Source organism: Dendrobates tinctorius, unplaced genomic scaffold (genome assembly GCF_039654945.1).
Source record: "Dendrobates tinctorius isolate UK_male_01 unplaced genomic scaffold, ASM3965494v1 ptg000367l, whole genome shotgun sequence".
Classification (NCBI taxonomy): domain Eukaryota; kingdom Metazoa; phylum Chordata; class Amphibia; order Anura; family Dendrobatidae; genus Dendrobates; species Dendrobates tinctorius.
This window is the reverse complement of record NW_027362033.1, coordinates 3110001-3126880: the sequence shown is the minus strand read 5'-3', so window position 1 is coordinate 3126880 and position 16880 is coordinate 3110001. Positions and strand designations below refer to the sequence as shown.

The following is a 16880-nucleotide window of genomic DNA, read 5'->3' as shown; positions in this document are numbered from 1 at the left end:
TCACATGAGAGCAAAGAGGGGGGGGATCTCATGAGAGCGATGAGAGGGATCAGGTGGGAGCAAAGAGGGGGATCAGGTGGGAGCAAAGAGGGGGATCTCATGAGAGCGATGAGAGGGATCAGGTGGGAGCAAAGAGGGGGATCAGGTGGGAGCAAAGAGGGGGGATCTCATGAGAGGGGAAGAGGGGGATCAGGTGGGAGCAAAGAGGAGGATCAGGTGGGAGCAAAGAGGGGGATCACATGAGAGCGATGAGGGGGGATCACATGAGAGCAAAGAGGGGGATCAGGGGATCAGGTGGGAGCAAAGAGGGGGGGATCACATGAAAGCGATGAGGGGGATCACATGAGGGGAAGAGGGGGGATCAGGTGGGAGCAAAGAGGGGGGATCACATGAGAGCGAGGAGGGGGATCAGGTGGGAGCAAAGAGGGGGGATCACATGAGGGGAAGAGGGGGGATCACATGAGAGCGAGGAGGGGGATCAGGTGGGAGCGAAGAGGGGGGATCACATGAGAGGGGAAGAGGGGGGGATCACATGAGAGCAAAGAGGGGGGGGATCTCATGAGAGCGATGAGAGGGATCAGGTGGGAGCAAAGAGGGGGATCAGGTGGGAGCAAAGAGGGGGATCTCATGAGAGCGATGAGAGGGATCAGGTGGGAGCAAAGAGGGGGATCAGGTGGGAGCAAAGAGGGGGATCAGGTGGGAGCAAAGAGGGGGATCAGGTGGGAGCAAAGTGGGGGGGATCACATGAGAGGGGAAGAGGGGGGATCTCATGAGAGCGAGGAGGGGGATCAGGTGGGAGCGAAGAGAGGGGAATCACATGAGAGCGAGGAGGGGGATCAGGTGGGAGCAAAGAGGGGGGATCACATGAGAGCGAGGAGGGGGATCAGGTGGGAGCAAAGAGGGGGGATCACATGAGAGCGATGAATGGGGATCAGGTGGGAGCGAAGAGGGGGATCATATAAGAGGAAAGAGGGGGATCACATGAGAGCGATGAAGGGTGATCAGGTGGGAGCAAAGAGGGGGGATCACATGAGAGCGAAGAGGGGGGATCTCATGAGAGCGATGAAGGGGGATCAGGTGGGAGCAAAGAGGGGGATCACATGAGAGCGATGAGGGGGGATCACATGAGAGCAAAGAGGGGGGATCACATGAGAGCGATGAAGGGGGATCAGGTGGGAGCAAAAAGAGGGGGATCACATGAGAGCGATGAGGGGGGATCACATGAGAGCAAAGAGGGGGGATCACATGAGAGTGAAGAGGGGGATCAGGTGGGAGCAAAGAGGGGGATCATATAAGAGGGAAGAGGGGGGATCACATGAGAGCGAAGGGGGGGATCAGGTGGGAGCAAAGAGGGGGATCACATGAGAGCGATGAGGGGGGATCACATGAGAGCAAAGAGGGGGGATCACATGAGAGCGAAGGGGGGGATCAGGTGGGAGCAAAGAGGGGGATCACATGAGAGCGATGAGGGGGGATCACATGAGAGCAAAGAGGGGGGATCACATGAGAGCAAAGAGGGGGATCAGGTGGGAGCGAAGAGGGGGATCATATAAGAGGGAAGAGGGGGGATCACATGAGAGCGAAGGGGGGGATCAGGTGGGAGCAAAGAGGGGGATCTCATGAGAGCGATGAGGGGGGATCACATGAGAGCAAAGAGGGGGGATCACATGAGATCGAAGAGGGGGGATCAGGTGGGAGCAAAGAGGGGGATCATAGAGGGAAAAGGGGGATCACATGAGAGCGATGAGGGGGGATCTCATGAGAGCGATGAAGGGGGATCAGGTGAGAGCAAAGAGGGGGGGATCACAAAACAGCGAGGAGGGGGATCAGGTGGGAGCGAAGAGGGGGGATCTCATGGGAGCGATGAAGGGGGATCAGGTGGGAGCGAAGAGGGGAATCATATAAGAGGGAAGAGGGGGGATCACATGAGATCCCCCACCATTATTAGGAGCCTCCCCTCCCCCACCATTAGTAGGAGCCTCCCCTCCCCCACCATTAGTAGGAGCTTCCCCTCTCCCACCATTATTAGGAGCCTCCCCTCTCCCACCATTATTAGGAGCCTCCCCTCTCCCACCATTATTAGGAGCCTCCCCTCTCCCACCATTATTAGGAGCCTCCCCTCCCCCACCATTATTAGGAGCCTCCCCTCCCCCACCATTATTAGGAGCCTCCCCTCTCCCACCATTATTAGGAGCCTCCCCTCCCCCACCATTATTAGGAGCCCCCCCTCCCCCACCATTATTAGGAGCCTCCCCTCTCCCACCATTATTAGGAGCCCCCCCTCCCCCACCATTATTAGGAGCCTCCCCTCCCCCACCATTATTAGGAGCCTCCCCTCCCCCACCATTATTAGGAGCCTCCCCTCCCCCACCATTATTAGGAGCCCCCCCTCCCCCACCATTATTAGGAGCCTCCCCTCCCCCACCATTATTAGGAGCCTCCCCTCCCCCACCATTATTAGGAGCCTCCCCTCCCCCACCATTATTAGGAGCCTCCCCTCCCCCACCATTATTAGGAGCCTCCCCTCCCCCACCATTATTAGGAGCCTCCCCTCCCCCACCATTATTAGGAGCCCCCCCCCACCATTATTAGGAGCCCCCCCTCCCCCACCATTATTAGGAGCCTCCCCTCCCCCACCATTATTAGGAGCCTCCCCTCTCCCACCATTATTAGGAGCCTCCCCTCTCCCACCATTATTAGGAGCCTCCCCTCCCCCACCATTATTAGGAGCCTCCCCTCTCCCACCATTATTAGGAGCCTCCCCTCCCCCACCATTATTAGGAGCCCCCCCTCCCCCACCATTATTAGGAGCCTCCCCTCCCCCACCATTATTAGGAGCCTCCCCTCCCCCACCATTATTAGGAGCCCCCCCTCCCCCACCATTATTAGGAGCCTCCCCTCTCCCACCATTATTAGGAGCCTCCCCTCTCCCACCATTATTAGGAGGGGAGGTACAGACAGCGCGGGAGAGGTACATACAGTACAAGGGAGCTACAGACAGCAGCAGTGGGGGGATGTACAGACAAAAATGAGAGCGGTCCAGAATGGAGGGAAGGTATAGACAGCAGCAGGGGAGTTACAGAGAACAGGGCAAGGGGAGGTACAGACAATAGAGGGGGAAATAGAGATGGTACAGGGGATGGACAGGTGGCAGCAGGGGATATAGAGGTTATCAGGTGAGGTACAGAGTGTGCAGTGGGATGTACAGAAAACGGAAGAGGGCTCTGCAGAATAGGGCCCGGATGTGAGGATCAGGGCTCTGCAGAATAGGGCCCGGATGTGAGGATCAGGGCTCTGCAGAATAGGGCCCGGATGTGAGGATCAGGGCTCTGCAGAATAGGGCCCGGATGTGAGGATCAGGGCTCTGCAGAATAGGGCCCGGATGTGAGGATCAGGGCTCTGCAGAATAGGGCCCGGATGTGAGGATCAGGGCTCTGCAGAATAGGGCCCGGATGTGAGGATCAGGGCTCTGCAGAATAGGGCCCGGATGTGAGGATCAGGGCTCTGCAGAATAGGGCCCGGATGTGAGGATCAGGGCTCTGCAGAATAGGGCCCGGATGTGAGGATCAGGGCTCTGCAGAATAGGGCCCGGATGTGAGGATCAGGGCTCTGCAGAATAGGGCCCGGATGTGAGGATCAGGGCTCTGCAGAATAGGGCCCGGATGTGAGGATCAGGGCTCTGCAGAATAGGGCCCGGATGTGAGGATCAGGGCTCTGCAGAATAGGGCCCGGATGTGAGGATCAGGGCTCTGCAGAATAGGGCCCGGATGTGAGGATCAGGGCTCTGCAGAATAGGGCCCGGATGTGAGGATCAGGGCTCTGCAGAATAGGGCCCGGATGTGAGGATCAGGGCTCTGCAGAATAGGGCCCGGATGTGAGGATCAGGGCTCTGCAGAATAGGGCCCGGATGTGAGGATCAGGGCTCTGCAGAATAGGGCCCGGATGTGAGGATCAGGGCTCTGCAGAATAGGGCCCGGATGTGAGGATCAGGGCTCTGCAGAATAGGGCCTGGATGTGAGGATCAGGGCTCTGCAGAATAGGGCCCGGATGTGAGGATCAGGGCTCTGCAGAATAGGGCCTGGATGTGAGGATCAGGGCTCTGCAGAATAGGGCCTGGATGTGAGGATCAGGGCTCTGCAGAATAGGGCCCGGATGTGAGGATCAGGGCTCTGCAGAATAGGGCCCGAATGTGAGGATCAGGGCTCTGCAGAATAGGGCCTGGATGTGAGGATCAGGGCTCTGCAGAATAGGGCCCGGATGTGAGGATCAGGGCTCTGCAGAATAGGGCCTGGATGTGAGGATCAGGGCTCTGCAGAATAGGACCCGGATGTGAGGATCAGGGCTCTGCAGAATAGGGCCCGGATGTGAGGATCAGGGCTCTGCAGAATAGGACCCGGATGTGAGGATCACGGCTCTGCAGAATAGGGCCCGGATGTGAGGATCAGGGCTCTGCAGAATAGGGCCCGGATGTGAGGATCAGGGCTCTGCAGAATAGGGCCTGGATGTGAGGATCAGGGCTCTGCAGAATAGGGCCCGAATGTGAGGATCAGGGCTCTGCAGAATAGGGCCTGGATGTGAGGATCAGGGCTCTGCAGAATAGGGCCCGGATGTGAGGATCAGGGCTCTGCAGAATAGGGCCTGGATGTGAGGATCAGGGCTCTGCAGAATAGGACCCGGATGTGAGGATCAGGGCTCTGCAGAATAGGGCCCGGATGTGAGGATCAGGGCTCTGCAGAATAGGACCCGGATGTGAGGATCACGGCTCTGCAGAATAGGGCCCGGATGTGAGGATCAGGGCTCTGCAGAATAGGGCCCGGATGTGAGGATCAGGGCTCTGCAGAATAGGGCCCGGATGTGAGGATCAGGGCTCTGCAGAATAGGGCCTGGATGTGAGGATCAGGGCTCTGCAGAATAGGGCCCGGATGTGAGGATCAGGGCTCTGCAGAATAGGGCCCGGATGTGAGGATCAGGGCTCTGCAGAATAGGGCCCGGATGTGAGGATCAGGGCTCTGCAGAATACGGCCCGGATGTGAGGATCAGGGCTCTGCAGAATACGGCCCGGATGTGAGGATCAGGGCTCTGCAGAATAGGGCCCGGATGTAAGGATCAGGGCTCTGCAGAATAGGGCCCGTGTGAGGTGATCTTCTTCTAAAGACTATTGTACCAATGATTATAGCGCGGAGTCCACGGATCTATGGGATGCAGACTTTTCCAGCACGGAGCACCGGTTATGTCAGTCTTAGTGTTGTATTCTATTACTGATTTTCTTCCTTGCCATTTCATCCTCAGGAATTGAGGTTTCCATTCAGTGACAGTCAGCAGAGGAGGACGAGCAGCTGGATCTTATATATTCATAAGGCCAGACTGGAGATCGGTAATCAGGTAAAGCAATCATTCCATTACTCTCATTAGTGTCTCCGAGGCCTCGAGCCGTTGTCCTCCCAGCCACTAGTCCCACTGTTTGGATTGGGATAGTAGACCAGCAGAGCTGTCACTACAGGAGGTCTCACATGCAGTCCCAGGTTATGGGTTCAGCCTGGGGAAAATTCCTCCACCAAAGCAGATAGCTTTGGGGGAGGGTGTGAACACGTCTCCCTGCCCATGCAGGGGACTGATCCCAGGTGCAGTGATGCCGAGGGGTGAGGATCTATGGTTGAGGTGCTGGTGCCCCTGTATGGATGGCCTATGGAGCAGGGGTGAGGATCTATGGTGAGGTGCTGGTGCCCCTGTATGGATGGCCTATGGAGCAGGGGTGAGGATCTATGGTGAGGTGCTGGTGCCCCTGTATGGATGGCCTATGGAGCAGGGGTGAGGATCTATGGTTGAGGTGCTGGTGCCCCTGTATGGATGGCCTATGGAGCAGGGGTGAGGATCTATGGTTGAGGTGCTGGTGCCCCTGTATGGATGGCCTATGGAGCAGGGGTGAGGATCTATGGTGAGGTGCTGGTGCCCCTGTATGGATGGCCTATGGAGCAGGGGTGAGGATCTATGGTGAGGTGCTGGTGCCCCTGTATGGATGGCCTATGGAGCAGGGGTGAGGATCTATGGTTGAGGTGCTGGTGCCCCTGTATGGATGGCCTATGGAGCCTGGAGCTGCCGGCTGGAGCTGGATACATGTGCTGCGGTCGTGTTCTCTGAAGGAGTGTGGACTGAGACTATACCAGGGGGAGCTACAAAAGATGTGGACTAACCAAAACCTGGGAGACAGTGACTACTGCCTGGTACGGGGGCAGTGGGACTACGGGGATCTTGTGGACTGGGGGCAATGTATTTTGGTCATCTACCCGGAGTTGTTGTAAAACCATGGCCATGGATGTAAGGAATAAAAAACAGTTGCATCTTTAGCCTGCCTAGGCGATTATTACCACCCACAACCTCAGGTCTTCACTGCCCGGATGGTTGGGCCGGAGCTAGGAGGAATATCTACCTGGACTTCGGCAGGAGATGGACGGTCAGTGGGGCCTGGTAGCATTCTTTGGGGTGGTTCTTGGGGTGCAGCCTTTCGGGGGCGGCTCCTGGGACATCGGGTTGTGCGGGAATCCACTATTGTAGTAATATTGTAACTCTGAGTACATGGCAGCCGCAGTGCAGCGCCCTAGGAGGACAGGAACCGGCTCTGTCAGAGCCTCCTCGCTTTCCGGGAAGCTCAAGCTGCATTTCTCGTCTTTGAGGCCCCTTGGGTCCGGTGACCTTCTGCCCATTTCCAGTCGATGGGTCTGTAGATATGAAGGCGCGGTGCACGGAGGATCACAGGATGGCGCAGATGTAGGAAGACGGGGGAGACTCGGTGAGCAGCAGTCAGACGGCGACGAGAGCAGACACCGCGGCTCCCAGCGGCTCCCAGGAGTCATGAAATATTGATCGGTGTGGACCGCAGCAGCCGGGCGCGGAGAATTATACATGGGCTGCTGTGCACCGGCCTATGGCTGCACACAGACACCGCCGCACACTTACTGCCAATGCTGATACACAAACAATACAACCTATATTCCCACCCGAGCGCCACATGTCCCCGCACACTGCCGGCCTGCTGGAGGCGCCACCACCGAGGAGCATCACCGGCTGGGAGCCCACATGATGCCGGCGGCAGCGTCATGACATCTCCGTGCTGTCAGATACTACAAATGTTCATGCTTCCATTTATGAGGCTGAGAATCTGGACAGAGCCAGCGCACCTCACAGCTGAGGGTTTGGCACCATGTATCAGTATGCATACAAGACACTGCCTCTCCAGCTGCACAACCTCGCATTATCTGCTGTACAGGACACTGCCTCTCCAGCTGCACAACCTCGTATTATCTGCTGTACAGGACACTGCCTCTCCTGCTGCACAACCTCGTATTATCTGCTGTACAGCACACTGCCTCTCCAGCTGCACAACCTCGTATTATCTGCTCTACAGCACACTGCCTCTCCAGCTGCACAACCTCGCATTATCTGCTGTACAGGACACTGCCTCTCCAGCTGCACAACCTCGTATTATCTGCTGTACAGGACACTGCCTCTCCTGCTGCACAACCTCGTATTATCTGCTGTACAGGACACTGCCTCTCCAGCTGCACAACCTCGTATTATCTGCTCTACAGCACACTGCCTCTCCAGCTGCACAACCTCGCATTATCTGCTGTACAGCACACTGCCTCTCCTGCTGCACAACCTCGTATTATCTGCTGTACAGCACACTGCCTCTCCTGCTGCACAACCTCGTATTATCTGCTGTACAGCACACTGCCTCTCCAGCTGCACAACCTCGCATTATCTGCTGTACAGGACACTGCCTCTCCAGCTGCACAACCTCGTATTATCTGCTGTACAGGACACTGCCTCTCCTGCTGCACAACCTCGCATTATCTGCTGTACAGGACACTGCCTCTCCAGCTGCACAACCTCGTATTATCTGCTGTACAGGACACTGCCTCTCCTGCTGCACAACCTCGTATTATCTGCTGTACAGCACACTGCCTCTCCTGCTGCACAACCTCGTATTATCTGCTGTACAGCACACTGCCTCTCCAGCTGCACAACCTCGTATTATCTGCTGTACAGGACACTGCCTCTCCTGCTGCACAACCTCGTATTATCTGCTGTACAGCACACTGCCTCTCCAGCTGCACAACCTCGTATTATCTGCTGTACAGCACACTGCCTCTCCTGCTGCACAACCTCGTATTATCTGCTGTACAGCACACTGCCTCTCCAGCTGCACAAACTCGTATTATCTGCTGTACAGCACACTGCCTCTCCAGCTGCACAACCTCGTATTATCTGCTCTACAGCACACTGCCTCTCCAGCTGCACAACCTCGTATTATCTGCTCTACAGCACACTGCCTCTCCAGTTGCACAACCTCGTATTATCTGCTCTACAGCACACTGCCTCTCCAGCTGCACAACCTCGTATTATCTGCTGTACAGCACACTGCCTCTCCAGCTGCACAACCTCGTATTATCTGCTGTACAGGACACTGCCTCTCCAGCTGCACAACCTCGTATTATCTGCTGTACAGCACACTGCCTCTCCAGCTGCACAACCTCGTATTATCTGCTCTACAGCACACTGCCTCTCCAGCTGCACAACCTCGTATTATCTGCTCTACAGCACACTGCCTCTCCAGCTGCACAACCTCGTATTATCTGCTGTACAGCATACTGCCTCTCCAGCTGCACAGCCTCGTATTATCTGCTCTACAGCACACTGCCTCTCCAGCTGCACAACCTCGTATTATCTGCTGTACAGCCCACTGCCTCTCCAGCTGCACAACCTCGTATTATCTGCTGTACAGGACACTGCCTCTCCAGCTGCACAACCTCGTATTATCTGCTGTACAGCACACTGCCTCTCCAGCTGCACAACCTCGTATTATCTGCTGTACAGCATACTGCCTCTCCAGCTGCACAACCTCGTATTATCTGCTCTACAGCACACTGCCTCTCCAGCTGCACAACCTCGTATTATCTGCTGTACAGCCCACTGCCTCTCCAGCTGCACAACCTCGTATTGTCTGCTGTACAGGACACTGCCTCTCCAGCTGCACAACCTCGTACTATCTGCTGTACAGCACACTGCCTCTCCAGCTCCACAACCTCGTATTATCTGCTGTACAGGACACTGCCTCTCCAGCTGCACAACCTCGTATTATGTGCTGTACAGGACACTGCCTCTCCAGCTGCACAACCTTGTATAATCTGCTGTACAGCACACTGCCTCTCCAGCTGCACAACCTCGTATTATCTGGTGTACAGGACACTGCCTCTCCAGCTGAACAACCTCGTATTATCTGCTGTACAGGACACTGCCTCTCCAGATGCCCAACCTCGTATTATCTGCTATACAGCACACTGCCTCTCCAGCTACACAACCTCGTATTATCTGCTGTACAGGACACTGCCTCTCCAGCTGCACAACCTCGTATTATCTGCTGTACAGGACACTGCCTCTCCTGCAGAACAACCTCGTATTATCTGCTGTAAAGCACACTACCTCTCCAGCTGCGCAACCTCGTATTATCTGCTGTACAGGACACTGCCTCTCCAGCTACGCAACCTCGTATTATCTGCTGTACAGGACACTGCCTCTCCAGCTGCGCAACCTCGTATTATCTGCTGTACAGGACACTGCCTCTCCAGCTGCACAACCTCGTATTATCTGCTGTACAGGACACTGCCTCTCCAGCTGCGCAACCTCGTATTATCTGCTGTACAGGACACTGCCTCTCCTGCAGCACAACCTCATATTATCTGCTGTACAGCACACTGCCTCTCCAGCTGCACAACCTCGTATTATCTGCTGTACAGGACACTGCTTCTCCAGCTGCACAACCTTGCATTATCTGCTGTACAGGACACTGCCTCTCCAGCTGCACAACCTCGTATTATCTGCTATACAGCACACTGCCTCTCCAGCTGCACAACCTCGTATTATCTGCTGTACAGGACACTGCCTCTCCAGCTGCACAACCTCGTATTATCTGCTGTACAGGACACTGCCTCTCCAGCTGCACAACCTCGTATTATCTGCTATACAGCACACTGCCTCTCCAGCTGCACAACATCGTATTATCTGCTGTACAGCACACTGCCTCTCCAGCTGCACAACCTCATTATCTGCTGTACAACCTCGTATTATCTGCTGTACAGCACACTGCCTCTCCAGCTGCACAACCTCGTATTATCTGCTGTACAGGACACTGCCTCACCAGCTGCGCAACCTCGTATTATCTGCTGTACAGAACACTGCCTCTCCAGCTGCACAACCTCGTATTATCTGCTGTACAGCACACTGCCTCTCCAGCTGCACAACCTCGTATTATCTGCTGTACAGGACACTGCCTCTCCAGCTGCACAACCTCATATTATCTGCTGAACAGGACACTGCCTCTCCAGCTGCACAACCTCGTATTATCTGCTGTAGAGGACACTGCCTCCCCAGCTGCACAACCTTGTATTATCTGCTGTACAGGACATTGCCTCTTCAGCTGCACAACCTCGTATTATCTGCTGTACAGGACACTGCCTCTCCAGCTGCGCAACCTCGTATTATCTGCTGTACAGGACACTGCCTCTCCTGCAGCACAACCTCGTATTATCTGCTGTACAGCACACTGCCTCTCCAGCTTCACAACCTCGTATTATCTGCTGTACAGGACACTGCCTCTCAAGCTGCGCAACCTCGTATTATCTGCTGTACAGGACACTGCCTCTCCAGCTGCACAACCTCGTATTATCTGCTGTACAGGACACTGCCTCTCCAGCTGCACAACCTCGTATTATCTGCTATACAGCACACTGCCTCTCCAGCTGCACAATCTTGTATTATCTGCTGTACAGGACACTGCCTCTCCAGCTGCACAACCTCGTATTATCTGCTATACAGCACACTGCCTCTCCAGCTGCATAACCTCGTATTATCTGCTGTACAGCGCACTGCCTCTCCGGCTGCACAACCTCATATTATCTGCTGTACAGGAAACAGCCTCTCCAGCTGCACAACCTCGTATTATCTGCTGTACAGCACACTGCCTCTCCAGCTGCACAACCTCATATTATCTGCTGTACAGGACACTGCCTCTCCAGCTGCACAACCTCGTATTATCTGCTGTACAGCACACTGCCTCTCCAGCTGCACAACCTCGTATTATCTGCTGTACAGCACACTGCCTCTCCAGCTGCACAGCCTTCTATTATTCTGCTATACAGCACACTGCCTCTCCAGCTGAACAGCCTTCTATTATTCTGCTGTACAGGACACTGCCTCTCCGGCTGCACAACCTCGTATTATCTGCTGTACAGGACACTGCCTCTCCAGCTGCACAACCTCGTACTATCTGCTGTACAGGACACTGCCTCTCCAGCTGCACAACCTCGTATTATCTGCTGTACAGCACACTGCCTCTCCTGCTGCACAACCTCGTATTATCTGCTGTACAGCACACTGCCTCTCCGGCTGCACAACCTCGTACTATCTGCTGTACAGGACACTGCCTCTCCAGCTGCACAACCTCGTATTATCTGCTGTACAGCACACTGCCTCTCCAGCTGCACAACCTCGTATTATCTGCTGTACAGCACACTGCCTCTCCAGCTGCACAACCTCGTATTATCTGCTGTACAGGACACTGCCTCTCCAGCTGCACTACCTCGTATTATCTGCTGTACAGCACACTGCCTCTCCTGCTGCAAAGCCTTGTATTATCTGCTGTACAGGACACTGCCTCTCCAGCTGCACAACCTCGTATTATCTGCTGTACAGGACACTGCCTCTCCAGCTGCACAACCTCGTATTATCTGCTGTACAGCACACTGCCTCTCCAGCTGGACAACCTCGTATTATATGCTGTACAGCATACTGCCTCTCCAGCTGCACAACCTCGTATTATCTGCTGTACTGGACACTGCCTCTCCAGCTGCACCACCTCGTATTATCTGCTGTACAGCACACTGCCTCTCCAGCTGCACAACCTCGTATTATCTGCTGTACAGGACACTGCCTCTCCAGCTGCGCAACCTCGTATTATCTGCTGTACAGGACACTGCCTCTCCTGCAGCACAACCTCGTATTATCTGCTGTACAGCACACTGCCTCTCCAGCTTCACAACCTCGTATTATCTGCTGTACAGGACACTGCCTCTCAAGCTGCGCAACCTCGTATTATCTGCTGTACAGGACACTGCCTCTCCAGCTGCACAACCTCGTATTATCTGCTGTACAGGACACTGCCTCTCCAGCTGCACAACCTCGTATTATCTGCTATACAGCACACTGCCTCTCCAGCTGCATAACCTCGTATTATCTGCTGTACAGCGCACTGCCTCTCCGGCTGCACAACCTCATATTATCTGCTGTACAGGAAACAGCCTCTCCAGCTGCACAACCTCGTATTATCTGCTGTACAGCACACTGCCTCTCCGGCTGCACAACCTCATTATCTGCTGTACAGGAAACAGCCTCTCCAGCTGCACAACCTCATATTATCTGCTGAACAGGACACTGCCTCTCCAGCTGCACAACCTCGTATTATCTGCTGTAGAGGACACTGCCTCCCCAGCTGCACAACCTTGTATTATCTGCTGTACAGGACATTGCCTCTTCAGCTGCACAACCTCGTATTATCTGCTGTACAGGACACTGCCTCTCCAGCTGCGCAACCTCGTATTATCTGCTGTACAGGACACTGCCTCTCCAGCTTCACAACCTCGTATTATCTGCTGTACAGGACACTGCCTCTCAAGCTGCGCAACCTCGTATTATCTGCTGTACAGGACACTGCCTCTCCAGCTGCACAACCTCGTATTATCTGCTGTACAGGACACTGCCTCTCCAGCTGCACAACCTCGTATTATCTGCTATACAGCACACTGCCTCTCCAGCTGCACAATCTCGTATTATCTGCTGTACAGGACACTGCCTCTCCAGCTGCACAACCTCGTATTATCTGCTATACAGCACACTGCCTCTCCAGCTGCATAACCTCGTATTATCTGCTGTACAGCGCACTGCCTCTCCGGCTGCACAACCTCATATTATCTGCTGTACAGGAAACAGCCTCTCCAGCTGCACAACCTCGTATTATCTGCTGTACAGGACACTGCCTCTCCAGCTGCACAACCTCGTATTATCTGCTGTACAGCACACTGCCTCTCCAGCTGCACAACCTCGTATTATCTGCTGTACAGCACACTGCCTCTCCAGCTGCACAGCCTTCTATTATTCTGCTATACAGCACACTGCCTCTCCAGCTGAACAGCCTTCTATTATTCTGCTGTACAGGACACTGCCTCTCCGGCTGCACAACCTCGTATTATCTGCTGTACAGGACACTGCCTCTCCAGCTGCACAACCTCGTACTATCTGCTGTACAGGACACTGCCTCTCCAGCTGCACAACCTCGTATTATCTGCTGTACAGCACACTGCCTCTCCTGCTGCACAACCTCGTATTATCTGCTGTACAGCACACTGCCTCTCCGGCTGCACAACCTCGTACTATCTGCTGTACAGGACACTGCCTCTCCAGCTGCACAACCTCGTATTATCTGCTGTACAGCACACTGCCTCTCCAGCTGCACAACCTCGTATTATCTGCTGTACAGCACACTGCCTCTCCAGCTGCACAACCTCGTATTATCTGCTGTACAGGACACTGCCTCTCCAGCTGCACTACCTCGTATTATCTGCTGTACAGCACACTGCCTCTCCTGCTGCAAAGCCTTGTATTATCTGCTGTACAGGACACTGCCTCTCCAGCTGCACAACCTCGTATTATCTGCTGTACAGGACACTGCCTCTCCAGCTGCACAACCTCGTATTATCTGCTGTACAGCACACTGCCTCTCCAGCTGGACAACCTCGTATTATATGCTGTACAGCATACTGCCTCTCCAGCTGCACAACCTCGTATTATCTGCTGTACTGGACACTGCCTCTCCAGCTGCACCACCTCGTATTATCTGCTGTACAGCACACTGCCTCTCCAGCTGCACAACCTCGTATTATCTGCTGTACAGGACACTGCCTCTCCAGCTGCGCAACCTCGTATTATCTGCTGTACAGGACACTGCCTCTCCTGCAGCACAACCTCGTATTATCTGCTGTACAGCACACTGCCTCTCCAGCTTCACAACCTCGTATTATCTGCTGTACAGGACACTGCCTCTCAAGCTGCGCAACCTCGTATTATCTGCTGTACAGGACACTGCCTCTCCAGCTGCACAACCTCGTATTATCTGCTGTACAGGACACTGCCTCTCCAGCTGCACAACCTCGTATTATCTGCTATACAGCACACTGCCTCTCCAGCTGCATAACCTCGTATTATCTGCTGTACAGCGCACTGCCTCTCCGGCTGCACAACCTCATATTATCTGCTGTACAGGAAACAGCCTCTCCAGCTGCACAACCTCGTATTATCTGCTGTACAGCACACTGCCTCTCCAGCTGCACAACCTCATATTATCTGCTGTACAGGACACTGCCTCTCCAGCTGCACAACCTCGTATTATCTGCTGTACAGCACACTGCCTCTCCAGCTGCACAACCTCGTATTATCTGCTGTACAGCACACTGCCTCTCCAGCTGCACAGCCTTCTATTATTCTGCTATACAGCACACTGCCTCTCCAGCTGCACAGCCTTCTATTATTCTGCTGTACAGGACACTGCCTCTCCGGCTGCACAACCTCGTATTATCTGCTGTACAGGACACTGCCTCTCCAGCTGCACAACCTCGTACTATCTGCTGTACAGGACACTGCCTCTCCAGCTGCACAACCTCGTATTATCTGCTGTACAGCACACTGCCTCTCCTGCTGCACAACCTCGTATTATCTGCTGTACAGCACACTGCCTCTCCGGCTGCACAACCTCGTATTATCTGCTGTACAGCACACTGCCTCTCCAGCTGCACAACCTCGTATTATCTGCTGTACAGCACACTGCCTCTCCAGCTGCACAACCTCGTATTATCTGCTGTACAGGACACTGCCTCTCCAGCTGCACTACCTCGTATTATCTGCTGTACAGCACACTGCCTCTCCTGCTGCAAAGCCTTGTATTATCTGCTGTACAGGACACTGCCTCTCCAGCTGCACAACCTCGTATTATCTGCTGTACAGGACACTGCCTCTCCAGCTGCACAACCTCGTATTATCTGCTGTACAGCACACTGCCTCTCCAGCTGGACAACCTCGTATTATATGCTGTACAGCATACTGCCTCTCCAGCTGCACAACCTCGTATTATCTGCTGTACTGGACACTGCCTCTCCAGCTGCACCACCTCGTATTATCTGCTGTACAGCACACTGCCTCTCCAGCTGCACAACCTCGTATTATCTGCTGTACAGGACACAGCCTCTCCAGCTGCGCAACCTCGTATTATCTGCTGTACAGGACACTGCCTCTCCTGCAGCACAACCTCGTATTATCTGCTGTACAGCACACTGCCTCTCCAGCTGCACAACCTCGTATTATCTGCTGTACAGGACACTGCCTCTCCAGCTGCACAACCTCGTATTATCTGCTGTACAGCACACTGCCTCTCCTGCTGCAAAGCCTTGTATTATCTGCTGTACAGGACACTGCCTCTCCAGCTGCACAACCTCGTATTATCTGCTGTACAGGACACTGCCTCTCCAGCTGCACAACCTCGTATTATCTGCTGTACAGCACACTGCCTCTCCAGCTGCACAACCTCGTATTATCTGCTGTACAGGACACTGCCTTTCCAGCTGCACAACCTCGTATTATCTTCTGTACAGGACACTGCCTCTCCAGCTGCACAACCTTGTATTATCTGCTGTACAGCACACTGCCTCTCCAGCTGAACAACCTCGTATTATCTGCTGTACAGCACACTGCCTCTCCTGCTGCAAAGCCTAGTATTATCTGCTGTACAGCACACTGCCTCTCTAGCTGCACAACCTCGTATTATCTGCTGTACAGCACACTGCCTCTCCAGCTGCACAACCTCGTATTATCTTCTGTACAGGACACTGCCTCTCCAGCTGCACAACCTTGTATTATCTGCTGTACAGCACACTGCCTCTCCAGCTGCACAACCTCGTATTATCTGCTGTACAGCACACTGCCTCTCCTGCTGCAAAGCATTGTATTATCTGCTGTACAGGACACTGACTCTCCAGCTGCACAACCTCGTATTATCTGCTGTACAGGACACTGCCTCTCCAGCTGCACAACCTCGTATTATCTGCTGTACAGGACACTGCCTCTCCAGCTGCACAACCTCATATTATCTGCTGTACAGCACACTGCCTCTCCAGTTGCACAGCCTTCTATTATTCTGCTATACAGCACACTGCCTCTCCAGCTGCACAGCCTTCTATTATTTTGCTGTACAGGACACTGCCTCTCCGGCTGCACAACCTCGTATTATCTACTGTACAGGACACTGCCTCTCCAGCCACACAGCCTTGTATTGTCTGTTATACAGCACACTGCCTCTCCAGCTGCACAGCCTTCTATTATTCTGCTGTACAGGACACTGCCTCTCCTGCTGCACAACCTCGTATTATCTGCTGTATAGCACTCTGCCTCTCCAGCTGCACAACCTCGCATTATCTGCTGTACAGGACACTGCCTCTCCAGCTGCACAACATCGTATTATCTGCTGTACAGCACACTGCCTCTCCAGCTGCACAGCCTTCTATTATTCTGCTCTACAGCACACTGCCTCTCCAGCTGCACAGCCTTCTATTATTCTGCTGTACAGCACACTGCCTCTCCAGCTGCACAGCCTTCTATTATTCTGCTCTACAGCACACTGCCTCTCCAGCTGCACAGCCTTCTATTATTCTGCTATACAGTACACTGCCTCTCCAGCTGCACAGCCTTGTTTTATCTGTTATACAGCACACTGCCTCTCCAGC

At 54.1% G+C, this 16880-nt stretch overlaps 1 protein-coding gene across 1 annotated transcript in view; it reads right to left on the bottom strand.

Moving 5' to 3' along the window:
• EBF4 (EBF family member 4) overlaps positions 1-16880 on the bottom strand; it is a 208346-nt gene that overhangs the window by 71920 nt on the left and 119546 nt on the right. The window lies entirely within an intron of this gene.